At 34.5% G+C, this 18632-nt stretch overlaps 1 pseudogene; it reads left to right on the top strand.

The window, feature by feature from the left end:
- The first annotated feature begins 11619 nt into the window (after positions 1-11619).
- LOC101527540 (HORMA domain-containing protein 2-like) lies at positions 11620-12526 on the top strand (annotated as a pseudogene).
- Positions 12527-18632: the final 6106 nt, after the last annotated feature.

Genomic DNA, 18632 nt, shown 5'->3' with positions numbered 1-18632 from the left:
TATATTATACTTTGTATATTAACACATTAACCATATTTTATTAAAACCATATATTATATATTCTCTCTCTATCTATATATATAAAGCCCAGAGTAATAATATAAGTAAAAACAGCAAATCAATAAAAAATAGAAAAAACTGATCAAAAATGTATGACAAGTTGATAGCCATAAAACTATCTTGGCAAATGCTTAAGTAAACATAAATATACTAAAATTTGCAATTAAATCTCAAGCAACTTGTAATTGCACACATGAAAAATAAATCATAATCAAATCACGCCTTTCTAAAGATGGTAATTTATGGAAAGATCCATCAGGCCGATTATAACCATGAGAAAAATGAATGCTGCAAAGCAAAAAACAAGCAAACAAACAAAAACAGAAAAATGAGAGACATTAGGGACATCACCTATATCTGAGACTCATCTTAGACACATGGAAGGCAAAAGTTGGCAGAAATGGAGGAAAAATTAGGCAGTCTTACAATGTTATTGGTGAATTTGAGTGTATTTCCCCAATACATACTTTTTTGTCTTTAGTTTTCATGACACAGATCCGGAGGCTCAGGGATTTCCCCTCCCGCCCTCCTCATTTCTCCTCTCCCTCTCTGACTCTCCCTGCATTATTCGATAGTGCAGTGCTTCAGCAACCGTCTTCAGTCCATCCTTCTGCTGTATAAGTGTATCGTGCGTTGCAGGTACTGGTATATAACTTTCTTCCAACATCCTATTGTTAAGATACATTTAACAATTTCATTGGAGTCCATCTTTTAATCAGGAGTAGAGCTGCATACTGCAACGCACCTTCACTTCTCAGTATGTCTCAGTAGTCTCCTTTATATTTGAGATGAATATAGGTATATAGATGTTCACCTTTATATTTATTGATTTTGCCTTTTGTGTGAATACTGCCTTATATTAGAGAGAACATATGATATTTGTCCTTTTTGGGATAGGGCTATTTCACTGAACATAATGGTTTCTAATTGGTACCACTTGGTTGCAAATGGTAGAATTTCATTTTTTTTTTTTTTGATGGCAGAGCAGTATTCTGTGGAATGGATGAACCACGGTTTCTTTATCCATTTCCTCTTTCAACAGGTATCTGAGTTATTTCCATATTTTTGCTATTGTAGATTATGTTGTTGTAAATATAGCATTGCAGGTCACTTTCTCATGTGCAGATTTCATTTCCTTTGAATATATTCCCAGTGGGATACCTGGGTCACAGTGTACATCAATTTTCACTTGTCTCGGCACTCTCCATTCTGACTTCCTTAGTGGTGATACATTTACTCCTTCCCACAGTCTAGATGTAAACACTTTCCCTCAAAAAATATTTTTTGGGGGATATAAGCTCGAAACTATTGTTATTCAGAAGTTGGATGCTCTCATCCAAGTTGTTGAGGCATTTGCCCTGGTGGATGCATTTGTGAAACAAGCCTAAAGGATATTCATTGTCTCTTCTGTCATCTGAGAAAAGAACAAGAAGGCACTACCCATAAGGAATGAGTCCTTACCGCCAATCAAATCTACTGACCCCTTGATCTTCGAGTTTGTGGTATCCAGAACTGTGAACCGTAAATCTCTGTTGTTCCTAAATGACCAAAGCTAAAGTGGTTTGTTACAGAGGTCCTAACAGAATAAGCCCCTTAAACTACCAATGCACCTCTAGCATTTTCCTCTCACTTCTAATTCTTCAGACCTCACTCTTCATCATGCTTCCTGTATTCCACAAGGTACTCCAGATACTTACCCATCTGTCTTGCTATATAGCATACATTCCTATCACACCTGTTTCCAGGGTTTGATATCCCCCATGCTTTTTCTCTCTGCAACAATTATCTTTCCTACATACATAGTGTCTGTGAACTCCTCCCCTACAGCTCTTTGTTCCAGTCTTTGATTCATAATGAGACTTTCTGTGACCATCACATACAAAACATCAAAGCATTCACTCAGCATTCTCCATTTTCTTTCATTAGTTTACCCAATTTCACTTTTCATTGTCATGCATTCTCCTTCAGTTCCTCCTCTTTGTGTCTGTTATTTATTTACAAGCACTGAGATGCAAAGAGTGCCTTTCCATGTCATTGAATGAGAATGAATGAAAAATTAATATATAGCTACACTATGTTTCTCTGATCCAGAGAAAGAATCTAACACCTACACATCCTGTAAACAAATGAAGTGTAGATTATAGACATCTGTGAGATAACCCACAGGATAATTAAGTGTTTGCAAGGAAACATTTTGTCTTACAATAATTCTTTCATTTTGACATTGAGAAAACTATTTTGTGGGAAGTATTGTCTGAGACATAAGGGTGAATGACAGAACACTTCAGTGTATAACTTTTGACTGCATCATTGTGATCCATCCCTGAATGTGGGGTCATTGAAGTTTTGTAATTTTCTGTCAAATATTTTTTTTAAATGAAGCAGTTGCCAATGTTTAAGCATTAGCATATTTTTCACAGTGTCTAAATGCCAGCTTTACTTGTTGAAGCATTGGATCATTTAGCAAACCTGATTTGTAATTTCCATTTGGCAATAATTGCTATTTAGACAGACCATGTGTTTACAAACCTGTTTTCCCATCGACCTTCTCCTCCTGACCCTTGGGCATCCGATTTTATAAATTTGAATTTGTCTCTGAATTTTTAAAGACACATACATAGACATATATATGTGTATGCATATACACACACAGCATATATATAAATATATATATACACATTATAATTTTGGGGTTTGTTAATTTTGGCATAATAGACTAAGGAGAAAGCTAATTAACGTTACAGAAAGGAAATTTAAATTCAGAAGCTCTTCCCTATATATATTATGAATTAAATCTTGATAAACCACCATTTAAAAGCACTTTCTACGGTGGTTTCTCTAAAGGAAACATTCCTACCTACAGAAGTCACCTGGGGAAATAATGAATCAGTCATTTACATTTTATTATAAATGACATTGATTGCATGTGTTTCTGCCACATGCTAAAGATTAGCTTTATTAATTAAATGTCTCAGTTAAGTGGGAAAATACAAATTTGTATTTTACTTGAGATACAATGGGTGAAGTTTATTCCAGGTTGATTTTATGCCTTATATATGTACTTTTTCAAGAGCATAAAAGGAAGGGTATTTGGAGATGGGAGAGGTGTATCAGGGGAAAGATATTTATGTTCAGTTTCACCTATATGTAGGGTTTAACAGCTTTTACTTGGTGCACACTTCTCAAACACACTGTTGAATTAATCTTAGCTGACATAAGGTTGCATTCCTCTTTCATGTACCACAGGCAGAGTTCTAAGTAAAATACATCATTTATTTTTATATCCAAATTTCTTATGTTAATCTTAGTCCACTGGTTAATTGCTGCTATTATGTAAAATATATACAGTCTGTTTAGTTGTTGGTTCTAAACTGGGCTATGATGTGCATTTTTAGTGAAAATGGCAATTAAAGAGAGACCAAGCCATTCCCATACACCCCACCTGCTTTAATTATGCAGTAAATAAATTTCTGCGGTGGTTGTGTTTCTCTTTATCACTCACACAGCCTCCTATGTATTCCATTTCATTTCTTGATGGCCATGTTGGTGACTGAACACGAAGGTGCTTACTAAGATAAATGTGCCTACAGGACATATGGGCGCATCTTTCTTTCAGCTAATTTAGTGTTTTTCCCTTAATGTCTGCATAATATTTTGATTTTTTAAACCATATAACTGGTCCTGGAAATTACCAGTTTTGAAATATGTTCCCCATTTTAATTGCTCCTGCTATCATCTGTCATGTTGGATGATGCCTTCCTGTCTTGCATTAGGAAGATTCAATATGACATTCATATCCAGGCCACTGCGGTTTAAAGTCTGAAATATTATCTTTTTCATACTTTTCTCTTTGTATCTTTTTCAAGAAAAAAAAAAAAAACACTTACCTTAGGGCATAACAAACTTTTCTTCCAGAGAAAGGAGTTCTTCCAGCTGCAGGTGGTAGGCTTAGTCATCATGATGCTACAATACACTGCATCTGAGTGGAAAATAATGCTTTTATCTTTAAGGCAAAAATCTTTGGCTAAATAAAACATTTCCATTGTATTAATAAGACTATTTAAAATGTTTTTAATATTATAGTAACAAAATTTTGGAAAAGACCGATTATTATTGGAGATAATGTAATTTTAGTTTCCTGTCAAGTATTTAGTGTAAAATGTGACCAGTCATTCTGGGATTGCTTTAAACTTACAGAAGTCAAAAATGCAATTATGCTCTTCCAGGAGAGAACACTTCATACAAAGCCTCTGAAACGCTAATTCATCCAGCTTGTTGCACATTATTTTTCTGTTGTTTTCACGCTGATCTGGTGTGTGTGTGTGTGTGTGTGTGTGTGTGCTCGCCTTTCATAGTTTTTGGCTGAAATGCTAGGGAAATTCTTAATTTTTAAGATTCTATTTACTTCTTGAGGAAGGGCAGCAGCAGCAGAGAGAGAGAGAAAATTAATGAGATCAATCTCCGATCTGTATCTGTTGGTCCACTTTCCAAACACCAGCAACAGCCAGTACTCCATCTGGGTACCATGTGGGTAGATATTGATCTTTTATTCATTGGTTTCCCGGAAATATCCAAATGAAACCAGTTTGGAAGAACAGTAATAAAGTTTCAAGCTGATTCTTGGATAAGATGCAGGCATTACAAGTTGTGGCTTAACTTGTGGCTCCATACTCCCCCACTATCCGAATGCATTTTTTTTTTTTTGCTTTTTTTAAAATTTTTTTTTACAATCTTTACAGAATAGGGTAAAAGGCTTCAAACCTTACAGGAAGATGGGTAAGACAATTAGTTCCATATTGTTTCCTTCATGTATCTGATGTAAAAGGGGATTTTAAGGGAGAAGCTCCACCCAGTCTCCCACCCACCCCAGGTTCCAGATGTGGGGCATGCTCCGAGGGTCTTGCTCAAGTGGTTTTGATAGTTCAACAGTTATGAATTGCTGCCAATCTCGCCACTCCAAGCACGATGAAGTCGTTGAAGAATCTACTGATTGACATAGTCCATCATAGAGTCAACATTTGCCCAGTTTTTCGCTGCTAACATATAGCTGAGGTGGTTTACTTGTTCTGTCCTCTGTCTTTTCATGGTTAGGGTTCTGAGTCCAGCAGTTCGATTGGAGGGATCCCCAAAGAAACTTTGTCTGAGGTGTTCTCAGACCAGATTCCTGTATGTACTAGCAAATACAAGGTCAGGCACAGTCCATTGCCGTGATGAGCTGGTGGTTGCAACTGCTGGGTGGGTTCCGTTTTCGGCCCCATCTTCCACTGGAACCAATGGGTGTTTGCAGTCCAGCCTGGTTCTGGCCAGCTCATAAACGGCCCTCACACAGACCAGTGTGAGGTTGCTCCGAATCCATTTTTATCGTTAGTAGACTATGGGGTCCCAGATATGAGTACTTGAACTGTACAATGGGATGAATTGACATTGTTGCTGCACTAGTGTCTCATAGAATTTTGATAATGCTCTTAGTTGATAAATACTCTGGTTTCTATAAATATTTCTGGTATAATTGTAAAACTCTGTAAAGCCCAGGCACTCACACAGCAGATACCACATCTAGACACATTGAAAAGCCCTGCTTGTATTTTTTTTTTTAATGTGAGGAATTTGTGTAACATATTTTTCATTTAACTACTTGGTTCATCCGTTTGTTCACTACACAAGTATATGCTCGATGCTAACAAAGTAGTTCTAGAACTCAATTGATTGAATTCCAATATCATATTTGACATTTATATCTATTTACTAGGAGAGTTGACCATGTTAAATTCATTATACGGTGAGAGACTCCTTATGGGTCTTTTGTAATAGTTTTTGCATATTATGGAAAATTAGTGCTTTTACAAAGGGTCCTTTCATCATTACTCATTTTAATACATATCAAGGGACAAAGTTGGACATATTGTGGATCAAGTAGACTAAGGATGCAAATTAACGATCCGGGGACAGAAGTAGAAATGCCCTAGCTTTTTTTTTTTTTAATTCATTTTCTATTTTTTAGCAATCTTTATGTCAATCTATTTTGCTATGTTCTCACTTTCTATCAAATAACTTTTTTATTACAAACATGATGTTTATTTAGGAAACAGAAAGTGCCATTTTAGACTTCTTGTTAGGCCACAGCGCCAGGCCCCAAATCTATCTTTTCAATAAAAATAAATAAATCTTAAAAAATACATATCAAATGTTTGTAAGCTACAAAAATATTAAACACAGGTCAATTTTATGAACTGCTCTTTTTAATAATTGTGTTTGTGCATGTTCTATCATCTCCAAGTATTTAAAATGTATTATGTTAGAAATTACTACTTCCAGGTTTAAATTACTAGATTAAGCCAGACAAGCATATGGCAGTTGTATGAAAGCTTTTCCTTAAAAACAACATCAGAACACAACGTGTTACATAATTAAATTACTTTTACTGCTGAGAGACTACAGAATGGAATATTTGTTTAACAGATTTTTTTAAGAGTGAGATTAGAAATTCATTTATGTATATATAATTCCATATATTCTAAAGAAATAAGAGCTCTCACAAAAGGCAATTATCTTAAATAAAATTTCAAAGCAATATCTCTAATTTTGGAAAAAATCCACATTGCGAGTGCAATGCTTTTTTGTGTGATTATGTGAATTATTAATTTTAACTATATTCTGAGTGCCGAGCTGCACCGTTACAAATATGTCTTCATTTGTAATGAGGGTATTTTCCAAATAATCCCATTATAAATTAAAAATATCATAAGTCAAATGCGTTCAGCACATAAAACGTATGGAACATCATAGCTTAGCAGCACAGGACATGGCATGTTTGTGCTGTTTACCCTTGTGAGCACATGGCTGACTGGGAACTACCTCTTCCTGAGGGTATCCTGCTGCTTATCATAGCTCCAGGGAAAATCCAGAATTCTAAATTTGAAGTAAGATTCTCACTGAATGTTCTGTTGTTGTTGTTTCTTTGTTATCCTTATGAACTTATCATACCATTTTAAGTCAGAGATCATTAGTGCATTGCTTATCAAATTTAGTCTTTATCACACCAGTAGAGATAGGAAATATTCTCATTTCCTGCTTGAAGAACATTGAGACATTCTCAGGATCATAATCCCACTACACTGCTGTATCCAGCTTTTGAACATGTCAGCTTATTTTCAGAGCTGGCATTTTACTGTGATGTATCAGGGAATAAATCATTTTGCCCATGTAACAGGCACAATATCTGGTTATTGGGTGAAGGTGAAATGCCTCTCTCTATAGTCTTGGGATGGTGTCTATAAAATCACGCTTGTGTCTGCTAGTCTTTAGCCAATACTTTTAAGACATCATTTATAATATATAAATCTTTCTGTTACATTTTAAATTAAATTTCTCTTAGAATACCAAATACATATGAAATGAGATATTCATATAGACAGGCTGTATTCTCTTGTACATAGTATATATAGGTATATATTTATGCATATAATTGTATATTCATAATCACATGCACATCTTGCTTCTTGTTTAGTTTCTAGTCGTGTTTGCCAAAACTTCAAATTCTCTTATGTTTTTCCATGCATTTAGATGCAAAAAGTATGAAACAAAACTTCAAGATTTGTATTCTTCATCTTTGTAATATACTCCCCGTTTGGACAACAAATACCTGGGAGGATCTTTATGCTAGAGAAGATACTTCTGATAATTTTGGGAAAAACAAACATCATTTAGATAACAAAATGTTTTATGTTTTATGTTTCTGTTGTTTTTTCAAGTCAACACTTTGCTAAGTTAAATTTTGGTGCAGGAGTGATTGTTGGCAGACAAAATCTGACAAAGAAGCGTTGCAGATATCAATACACATTTATCACTAGAAACAGGTAATGTCTATCAAAGGCTAGATTTTGTCATAATCACAATATTTCTATTTGAGATAAACTAATCAAAATCTTTACCAAATAACAGCTGATTTTAACTGGGAAATCTATTGCATTCAAATGTAAGTTGCATGAATACTATAATTTATTCACTGATAGAACTTCATTACTTATATATGTACGTCATTCACCTAAAATAAGTTCTCATGTGCTTACATCTTCAAGCAAAAAGAAGAAAAATTAGTACAGCAAATTAAATTCTTGACACATTAAGAAACTAACATAACTATTACTATTTTCATTTGTATAAGTCTCCTACAAAAATGATGCTATTAGACATCAGTTAATGCTTGATTTGTGTCCATTGAAAGTGTGTCTTTTCCTATATATTAAATTTGTATTTATTTTGTGTGTACATACTTTCACACAAGAGAAACAATCTTCTGAACTCCACAATTATCTAATTTATAATATACAGCTAGTAACGCAAAAAATGACTACATTTCCTTTCTTCTACTCTTCATTCTAAAATTGAAGGTGCTGGATTCCCAAAATGTAAAGTGAATAGTTCTGAGTTCTTATAACAAACCATTACCCAACATTCCTATCTCTGTAATAAAACACATCTTAATAGTGTGAATGACAACTCTGTGCATGTTCCCATCCAAATACGTAAACTGTTTAAGCTAATATACACCTAATACTTTGGATTATTTCTTCTGTTATTGACCAACAGTTTGTAGAGAAAAAAAACCAATTATTATCTCTTAAAATAGTGGTAACACATGGAGTTTTAAAGGTACTAATTATGATCTTCAAAATTTCAAACTACAATTAACATGATAACTCAAAAACCTTATCAAAAAGCTCGGTGAGGCTCAGCGCAGTTCCTAGTGGCTTAAGTCCTGGCCTTGCATGTGCTGGGATCCCATAAGGGAGCTGGTTCTAATCCCAGCGACCCTGCTTCCCATCCAGCTCCTGCTTGTGGCCTGGCAAATCAGCCAAGGATGGCTCAGGCCTCAGGACCCTGCACCCTTTTGGGAGACCTGGAAGAGGCTCCTGGCTCCTGGCTCCTGGTTTCGGATTGGCTCTGATCTGACAGTTGTGGGCGCTTGGGGAGTGAATCATTGGACAGAAGATCTTCCTCTGTGTCTCTCCTCTCTGTATATCTAATTTTCAAAAGAAGAAAAAAGTGAACCAATCCAAATTTATTAGGCTTTTTTTTTGAAAATCTGAATTACAAAAGAAGGAATGACTTGATAATTCAATGTTACCAATGTGAGCATTCCAAAACATGGAAGCTGGACTCTTATGTCAGAAGTATATATCAGATGAGTTGTTAACAAATATTTGTATTTTACCACTAGCGAAAACACAATGCAACTCAATATTGAATCAATGTTAGGAAAGTGTCTAGAATTAGAGAGCCATGTAGAAATGCATTAAAATCTTTAAAAAAAAAAAATAGATAGACCTAATAGACAAAGATAGGGTAGAAATTAAAGAATAACAACACAAGCCAATTTAACAGGATTCACAAGTTCAAAGTACCGAATGCCTGCCAGCTGTAGGTATTACCAAATGAAGACAGCAAATCTTTCTACTCTCGTGACTTACAGTTTGTACTCCCATGATAAATAGTCCCTTTGCAATACAAGGCTCACAATTGCAGTTTGCAGCTGTCGTATTCTCAAGCAAATTTCTCTCTCTTTTGTTTTTTTTTCACATCTGCTATTGAAGTAGCCATTTTTTAAAGACTAGACTTCCTATATAGCAAAGTCTAAGATCTCTAATTCCCTCAGAACTGGTAGGGGAGCATAACCAATGTCTACATCTTTGACCTAAATTGTAGAAAACTCTGAATTATTAAGATACATTATTTTTCATTTTAATTACTATCACATTGTGTCTTGCTGAAGCACCCATTATATAACATAGAGCATACATTTGTATCCTTTTGTATACTGTTTAGAAAGCTAAATTTTAAGCAAGGTGGTAGGTGGCCTCAATGGTCTGTAGATTCAGACTAACAGCAAACAAATATATGGGATAATGTTGTTCTGGTTTTAGGACTGAATGTAAGAGATGAAAAAAGATAGTATCTCAATCTCCATTTTAGAGAATCATGATTCTCTTGTTCTCAATAATGGGATAATTTCATACAAAGAGGCATCTTCATCTCTAACAAGTAGGTCAGATATTTTCTTCATCCTAAATTTGTGTGTGTTGCGATTAAACAGCTGGCTTAGGAGTAGCCAAAGATGACATTCCAATTAGTAGAAATATAGAATCAAGGATCCAGAGAGAACTACGGATAAAGAGTCTCAGATTGAAAACATTCAAAAATACTTTGGGTATTCTTTTGGTCTCATATTCTGTAAACTTTTTTTTTTTTTATGTTCTGACACACATTTAAACCTGTAACAAAGCAGACCTGGAATTGATGAGAGGGATGTAATGGAAATACGGAAAGATTTATACATTCCCAGATTTCTTATACAAACTTTAACATTAATGTTTTTGGTATCATTTATGTTAAATCCAGTTTTTAAAGAACTATTTCTTTTTATTAGGCTGTTTTCCAGAAAGAAAGAGAGACAGAGAGAAAAATCTTCCATCTGCTGCTTCATTCCCCAAATGTTGACAATGGCATTTATTTCTGAAATGTGGACTACCCAAATCTTTTCACAATGCTTTAGTTATTACATTGCCAGTATTAGTGTACAGTTCTTTGTTATGAATACTTTAAAATTTTATTTTTTTCAGTCACCAAATACACCTCTAGGACACATTTGCTTAGATTTGTAGATAAAATATTTAGAATTAAATACAAATAATTTTCCAGAATTTTTGAAACCTTTACCTAGTTTTTCCATAATATTCATGGACATACTATGATTTTACCTATGTCTGGATTTCTAAAATATCTGTGCTAAAATCATCTCATCCTACACTTCCATCTTAAAATACGAGCACAATTATATATCCAGTACACTGATATATAACAAAACTTGCACATAAGGATGCATCCGATGTGACATTCAAGATATCCTTTAAATCTATTTCTCACTGCACATATAATGTTTTATTGACAGCGCTAATTTGAGATCAGACACGTATTTTAGGGTGAATCCCTCTGACCTTCTCTGGAGATTCCTAATTATAGAATGGATATTGACATCTTGAAAAGTAGCAAGTCAAGTGTTAGAATAAGTAATACATTAACAACTTAAATATTACTTTTGGAAATAACATGGGCAATTTTAATATATATGATTTTTATTTTCCATGATGATTAATATAATTATTCAATATTTTAAATGAAACAAATATTCAATTATAAATAATTTACACATATAATACATTGCTATAAAATCAGTGAATCATCTGAATCTATACCATAGAATTTGTTTTTTTAAAAAAATATTTTTATGTACCATATTTCTCTTTCTAAAATGGAAATCAATTTTTGATACAGCAAGACATGCTTTCTGTTATGACAATATTATAATAAGTAAGATCAAAGTGCATGGACATTCTTTAAAAATTATCTCTGCATCTTAGAAAAGAAGGCATGCATTCATCTTCGGTAATATATATAGATGTTGAAGAACTACAGCCAGAAATCTCATGGAGGGGCGGATTTGACATCGTCCCGCTGAGGATTAGAATAATAGAATAATTGGAATAATCCTGAGTTAGTCCCATGATAGCTACTGCTCAGCTCCTGCACTCCATCAGAATCTGGACAGCATCTAGGGAAACCGATTTCCCATCTCAGGTCAGTAATGAGTGTGATTACTGACAATGATGAAGACACGTTTTGTGACTGCATCTCATGTGTAACATATCTTACGGGCCTTTTTCTAGAGAGCTCTTACGGAGAATGCTGCTAGGATGATTTCACTCTAAAAATCTTCCAGGAGTACAAACGCGTCTCTGCATGCTATCAAATGTATTCAAGGTTGTTTTGATGCATTGGAAAAGAGACGCCTACACATGACAGTACTTAACACTTTACACAAATCCCAAGGAAGCCGAGAGGTTGACTGAGATATATCTTTTCAAATTCAAATGCACACTAAAAGGAGTTACTATAAATTTTGACAGCAGTAACTCAAGGTCTGAGAGTAGAACAAATGTTGAAAAAAAAAAAAGCTAGTGTTCTGTTGATCTGTAAATTGTACATGCTGATGCAGGACCTTAGACCTTCCTAATGATGTGATACTTACTATGAACCTCCACTGACTGACATAATTATCAGCCCGCTGTTTTTTTAAAAAGTGGGAACTCAAGCCTCCTGCTGTTTGTTGGGGAGCCTGTCAGGGTTCAGGTAGGGTTTGTCTCCTCTGGCTTTCACAGTACTAAACTAAATGTGACAACCGAGGCCACCAGATTTTGTGATTTGGAGAACAATCTCTTTTATAAAGGCAACACTACCAAGATTGTCCATCAGAGTCTAGACTGTGAAGGAGAAAGGCAATGATAAAAATTCAATGAATTTTACTTGCAGTCAGCAAAGCTCCAAGAGCTGCAGGAAGGTCAGCGAGCCAGCGAGAATCTGCATTCCTCACAGAAAACAGAAGTTAGATGTTTTATCACATTTATTTTAAGAAAATTTTATTCTACAAAAACATTCATGATGTGTCTTAGTGGAAAAATAAGTTCCTGTTACCAAAACCTTTTTTTCTTAATTAGTTGCTTTTTCTTTTTAAGAATTTATTGAAAGCTAAATAACTAGTAGGACATAAGTTCACTTTGCCACAAGGAGACGAGTTTGCTGGGACTGTTTTGAAATAGCACCACTTCCCAGTTGAGTTAGACGACACAACCATTATATGTGTAGAAGAACCACAGCAGCCGTTTGAAATGAAATAAGCTGTGTTTTCAAAAGAAAGGATTTTCCTTGCAAATTAAACTCTCTGGGTATTTAGACTACAGTGAAATATCTTAACTTGTTGTAACTTGTGGCCTAGAATCACTCAAAGCTTTACTAAAATCCCAGTTGAATTGTATCGGATGTGATGCCCTGTTTTGATTTAGGTGTTAACTTCACAGGTTGATCAGCTAAGTAAGCAACCAAAATGTGTTTTCCTTAGAAGGTTCCCAGGCCCTGTTCTGCTGCCCCGTCCAAGGCAGGGAATATAGTGAACCCCAAGCGTCAGAGCTCAGATTCCCAAGTTCCTCCCTTACTGGTCTGACACCCATTGAAGATGCTACCAATCCCTCTAATTCTACAAACATTCTGGTAGACTTAATTAATAGAATGCAGTGAATAATAAGTGATTTAAAGCATTGTTATTCACATAATGCAACATGCAATAATTTAGATAAGACCAATAATTCAAATGTTTTCTGCATTGCTTTATTATTAAATAAAACTGAAATGCAAGGTTACAAAAATCAGAAATAACTTGGATAACTTTTACTGACAAATTTGTTTTGAGATGTTAAAATATTAATGCTATTATTAAATGGGAATTATTGGAAAATAGCAAAATGAGTAAATTACATGTATTTTGAATGAATCAATAATTAATACATTAATAGTCAAGATCATAAACAATGAATTCTGAATAAATGTGATCCAGGTAGAGCAATGAAGGAAGGAGTGTTAGGAGATTGTATGCTGCAATAAATTTAACTGAAGAAAATAGAGGCAAAATTGTGCTGCTATAGCTCCTGAATTGTATGTGTAGGTAGAAAGCAAGTGGTTCATATGTAGATCATTAATGGCATACAAAGTGCTCATTATGCATGTTTAGCTGTGTACATGTATATGTGCACTAAGACATAAGTATATGTATTTATAAGTTTTCATAAAGAGTTGGTACTGTCCTACAAATATTTTGTACTTTACCGATAGAGTAGATGAAACTTTGAAACTGTTAGCTGAGATTTTTCTACGGAAAGTATATGTTGTTAGATCGTAGTTTTACTGTGAACCTAAGGAAAAAGTGAAAAATAAACTTACAGCAAGATACATCAAAAAGAAACATGAACATCCCAGAAAACTCTGCTTTATCTAAAATTAAGTGGGAACCAGCAACACAAACTTTGCATCAGTGGAAGCTAAAAAATAGAGCTGTGGAAATGTATTACCTTGGAAGAGTATAAATATATATTACATCCTTATAGAATGAGTAAAAAAGAAACACATTTTTAGAAAAGGGTTATGAGCAGTTACAAAGAAAAGCATACTAAGAAATTATTTTTACATGTGATTCATCTAAAAATAAAATGTAAGTCAAGGAAAATTTGGGACACAAAGAGATTTTGTAACATACAAAATTGGGTTAATTCTTAAAATTAAAACCCAAACTGAATAAGAAAACAATTCAACATGAATATTTGTCACAAAAGTGATAAAACTGTAAAACAAAAGTAGGACTATTGTCATAGTGCAGTATAAGTAAATGCAAAAATGTGTGGTGATGATGAGTTTCTGCTTTTTTAAATCCAGCAGGTTGAAACTATATCTCTCACCACATATCTTCACGCTCTCTTAGTTTCATATGCCAATTTTATTATAACACATTTTTGTATAAATCAGTAATGAATGAGAATACATAGAATGAGTAATTTGAATTATGTAATGAACAGTTGCTCCAAATTCCCTTACATGTAAAGATTGTCTAATTTTTCCATTGAATTGGCTTTAATGTTATTTTTAGCTTATGGTTGACATCCTTCTGTAAAGTGATCTGACTAAAATCCTAAAGGAATCAAAAAATTGTTTCCCTTATTTTTTCCTCTGAGGGCTGCAATTACCCCTTCTATAATATATTACTCATTCTGGGCATTCTCTATGCTAATGTTCTCTGTAAGATTGTCTGTCTTTCCATTCCTTGATTTTTTCCCTGCAGTTATCAGGCCAATACCCTCTAGAAATGTCCAAGGGAAGAAAACAAAAGCATTTTAGATGTAAAAGTGTGAAACTCATGTGTGCTTCGAAACTTCATGGTTCTTCCTCTGTATATGTAATGGACATAATTTCCTACTAGTTCAAAGTGTTTTATTCTATTATCAAATGTTGTTTTGCTAAATATTATGTTGTTTTTAGTCTATTGTGATTCTGGGTGAATGTTTCCCTTTTCTTTCCTTCATGCGATATTTAAATATTTATGGCTACCTGACTTTTCCAAAATTCTACAATATTGCTCCTGGTTTCGGATATTATTATTTTTTTTAATATTGTGGTAGCCACTTCCACTAAAAACATATAAGAACTTCATATTTTCACAGAAAATATTTGTTTTAATCTCCTATCTCATGTTCCATATGTGATTACTAATAATTGAAGTGACACATTTAAATATCCGACAGCGTGCATGCGTGGAGGATGTTACTCTGCAAATGAACACTGGGGATATTCTGGCCGTGGATTGACCTGCTATTTTGTGATGGAACTCAAACAGTTTGGTATTTTTATTTTGATTTTTTCCACACCTCTCCCCTTTCTTTCCACCCTGGTATTTTTATTTTTCTATCCCTAGTCACTTTTTACAGTAATATTAGAGGGGCAAAGACAAAAGTCTGCTTTTGAAGCTATTAGAATTCACAAATGCAGTCTCCAAGGAACTTTTCCAATGTATTTCAATAGACTAGCCTAGCCTTCACACTTCCTTCCAACTTCCATGGAGGCAAAGCCTACCAAGGTTAAAAATGCCTGCCCACTTTGCCATTTCTCCAGATTCCACACCCCTCAGAATATGCCAAGATCCTGAAATGGTGAAACACCCAGCCCCTGCCACGTGTTGGTTTCCATGGATTTATTTTCTCTTTGATAATAAATCTGTTTTGTTAATCCCTACCCTTTCTCTTTTCTGTTCAATGTCTGCTTTCTTACAATATTAACTGAATCTTTTTTGAGTTAGGATAAGGTTGGGTGAAGTATTGTCTCAGAAATCTGTAAATAACCTGATAGAATTTTCCCGAAATCATTTTCTATTGTAACCAAAGTTATATATCCATTTTATGCTGTTAATATTTCACACATTTCCTCCCTAAATATATATAGGTAAATATAAATGCATGTAATATATGTGTAAACCCTTAGTAAGCCATAGAAATTACATGTTGATGCTTCTAGGTAGGCAAAATCATCTTCTAGGAATCTCAGCTTTCGTATTCTTTGATCATGTCAGAAGATGCTATTGTTTCTGTAGCCGTAAAGTACCAGATGGGATTTGTAATGCTTAGTGATACAGGGTTCTTTGTGATACCACTGAGACTGCATGGCTGTACTGACCCAGCTCACTGCACTCTGGATTCGGCCTCCAGTGAATGTCCGTAATATTCCATTACAACCCACTTTTCCTTTTCAAGATCAGATTTCACAATAGTGGAATTTGTAACTAACTGTCTGTCAGGATCTATGCTGAATTCTTCACCTGCATCTGTTTGCTCCTCACTGCTCAGCTGGGTGTCTAAATGACAGGATTATCTTTATTTTTGTTAAGTGAGAACTGAGTCTGAGAATTGTTAGGACACTTCATTATATTTTTAGGGCACATGTTTGAGAAAGCCAGTCTTAATTTAAATAAACTAACTTAAGAATTTTTTTAAATTTCTGTGACATTTTTTCCATTAAAGCAGATATGTTCTTTACACTTAAACCTACGTTTTATATTCTTAAGCCTCAAATGTCTATTCGCTTTTATTTTTCAATCTAGTGAATAACTTTAGCTTTTGCAATTTATAAATATCTTAAACACTTTCCAAGGGTTTAAGTTGTAAGATACTGAGATTTGTGCTTACTGACAGTGGGAAAGGCCAACACTAATTGCTGATGTAAGAAAAATACTTAATAAGGACTAATACTGGTTCTTATATTGACTTTATAGTATCAATGAGTTGTTGTGGTATGTGTCAGATAGAACACTTACTCTAACAACACAGAGGGTTTATTTTTGTTTTCTTTCAGGATTTAAATATCAATAGTAATTTTAAAAGGCAAAAGGTCCAGTGGTTCCCATGGTATATCTCTTCAATGCATATAATCCCAGCTTTAGAATAGATTTTCTAGCTGGGATGCAAACAACATTTTCACTCATATTTTATCAAAATTTATGTCATATTTAATAAGTGATCATCTGACCCGGAAATCATCAAGACCCCTATTCAGATTCTTCTTTTTATTTCTTATGTTTTAATAATATTGTTAGTTGAAAGGATACATTAATATGTAGAGGGTTGAACTATGGAGGAAAGTGAGTGCAAAAAATAAATAAACAAAATAGAAAGACAAAAACAAAAGCTGAAACATTTGTCCCACTGCTTTTGAAATACTGGGTAACACTTCATGACTTGTAGATACACTATTAACCACTGTTTTATTTGTCTGTATTAAAGTCAATACCTGCATTTTGTATAGCATATAGCCAGTGGTGGGATAAATTATAATGACTAAATGTTGTATGAGTTTCACTCAGCATTTTCAAATTCTGATCAATCAACATTCAGCATAATTCGAGAATATTGTCATTTTAAGGGAAGAGTGACTGAGAAAGATCTTCAATCCAATGTTTTATACATCAAACGTGTGCAACCTCCTTTGGTGACCAGAACCCAAGCCTTGGGGCATCATCCTAGATACAGCAGCAGGAAGCTGTAACAGAAGTGTAGTGCATGCAAGAAACTTAAGTGTTTTCATATGTGCTTCTGTTTGGCTTACAGACTTCTCTTAGGATCCACTAGGTTTCAGATCCTTTCTGCATCCCTGGCAGAAAAGCTGGTGTGTCATATTTACAGCTGAATAAACGAAAGTTTGTACAAAAAGAACGTTTTGATTAATTCTTCATAGGCACAATGATGAAGTTCCATTCAGTTGAATATCAGGGATTTTGAGGTAGAGCCTGTACACGGGTTATCATGCTGTATGACCGTTTAGAAAAGTAATTGAAGAAATACTTTAAGAGCACATTCATCACAAATCCATTAGTATTTCTTTTGCCTAGAATTGATTGTATTTTGTGTCTTCAAGAAAAAAAATGTACTGTGGCCAGAAATATGGGACCATGACTATTATCTGTCTAGTGTTCAATGTATTAAACAGAGAACTTAGCTTTGCTTGTATAAAAGTGAAGGGTAAGTTTATCTGTAGCTTAAACGTATGTGTATGGTATTGAGCTAGCTTGTTTTTCTAACAAGAGTTTTGAACTGAGTCCCAGAAAGAGAGTATAAACAAAATCACAAATTATAGGATGTAGATTACTTACCAGATAATTACTCTTCACTGGGGACACTATTTTGCCTGTTTCTACCTGAAAACGAATGTATGATTGTAGAAAAATGAGATACTGTTAAAATCCCAATGTGAGGACATTTTTATGATTTTATTGTTTCTTTTTAATTGTAAAGGCAAATACACAGAGAGGAGGAGATACAGAGAGAAAGATCTTCCATCTGTTGGTTCACTTGCCAAGTTACCACAATGATCAAAGCTGAGCTGATCTGAAATCAGGAGCCAGGATCTTCTTCTGGATTTTCCACATGGGTGAAGGGACCCAAGGCTTTAGGTCATCCTCAACTGCTTTCCCAGGCCACAAGCAGAGGGCATGAGGGAGAGTGGAGCAGCTGGGACATGAATTGGCACCTATATGGGATACTGGTAGGTACAAGGTGAGGATTTAGCTACTAGGATATTGTGCCTGGCCAAATTTGGAGATATTTGTTTGTTTGTTTAACCTTCACAGTTCTTGAGACTGTGCCCCGCGG

Source organism: Ochotona princeps, chromosome 9 (assembly GCF_030435755.1).
Source record: "Ochotona princeps isolate mOchPri1 chromosome 9, mOchPri1.hap1, whole genome shotgun sequence".
NCBI classification, from domain to species: Eukaryota; Metazoa; Chordata; class Mammalia; order Lagomorpha; family Ochotonidae; genus Ochotona; species Ochotona princeps.
This window is presented reverse-complemented; position numbering and strand designations above follow the sequence as displayed.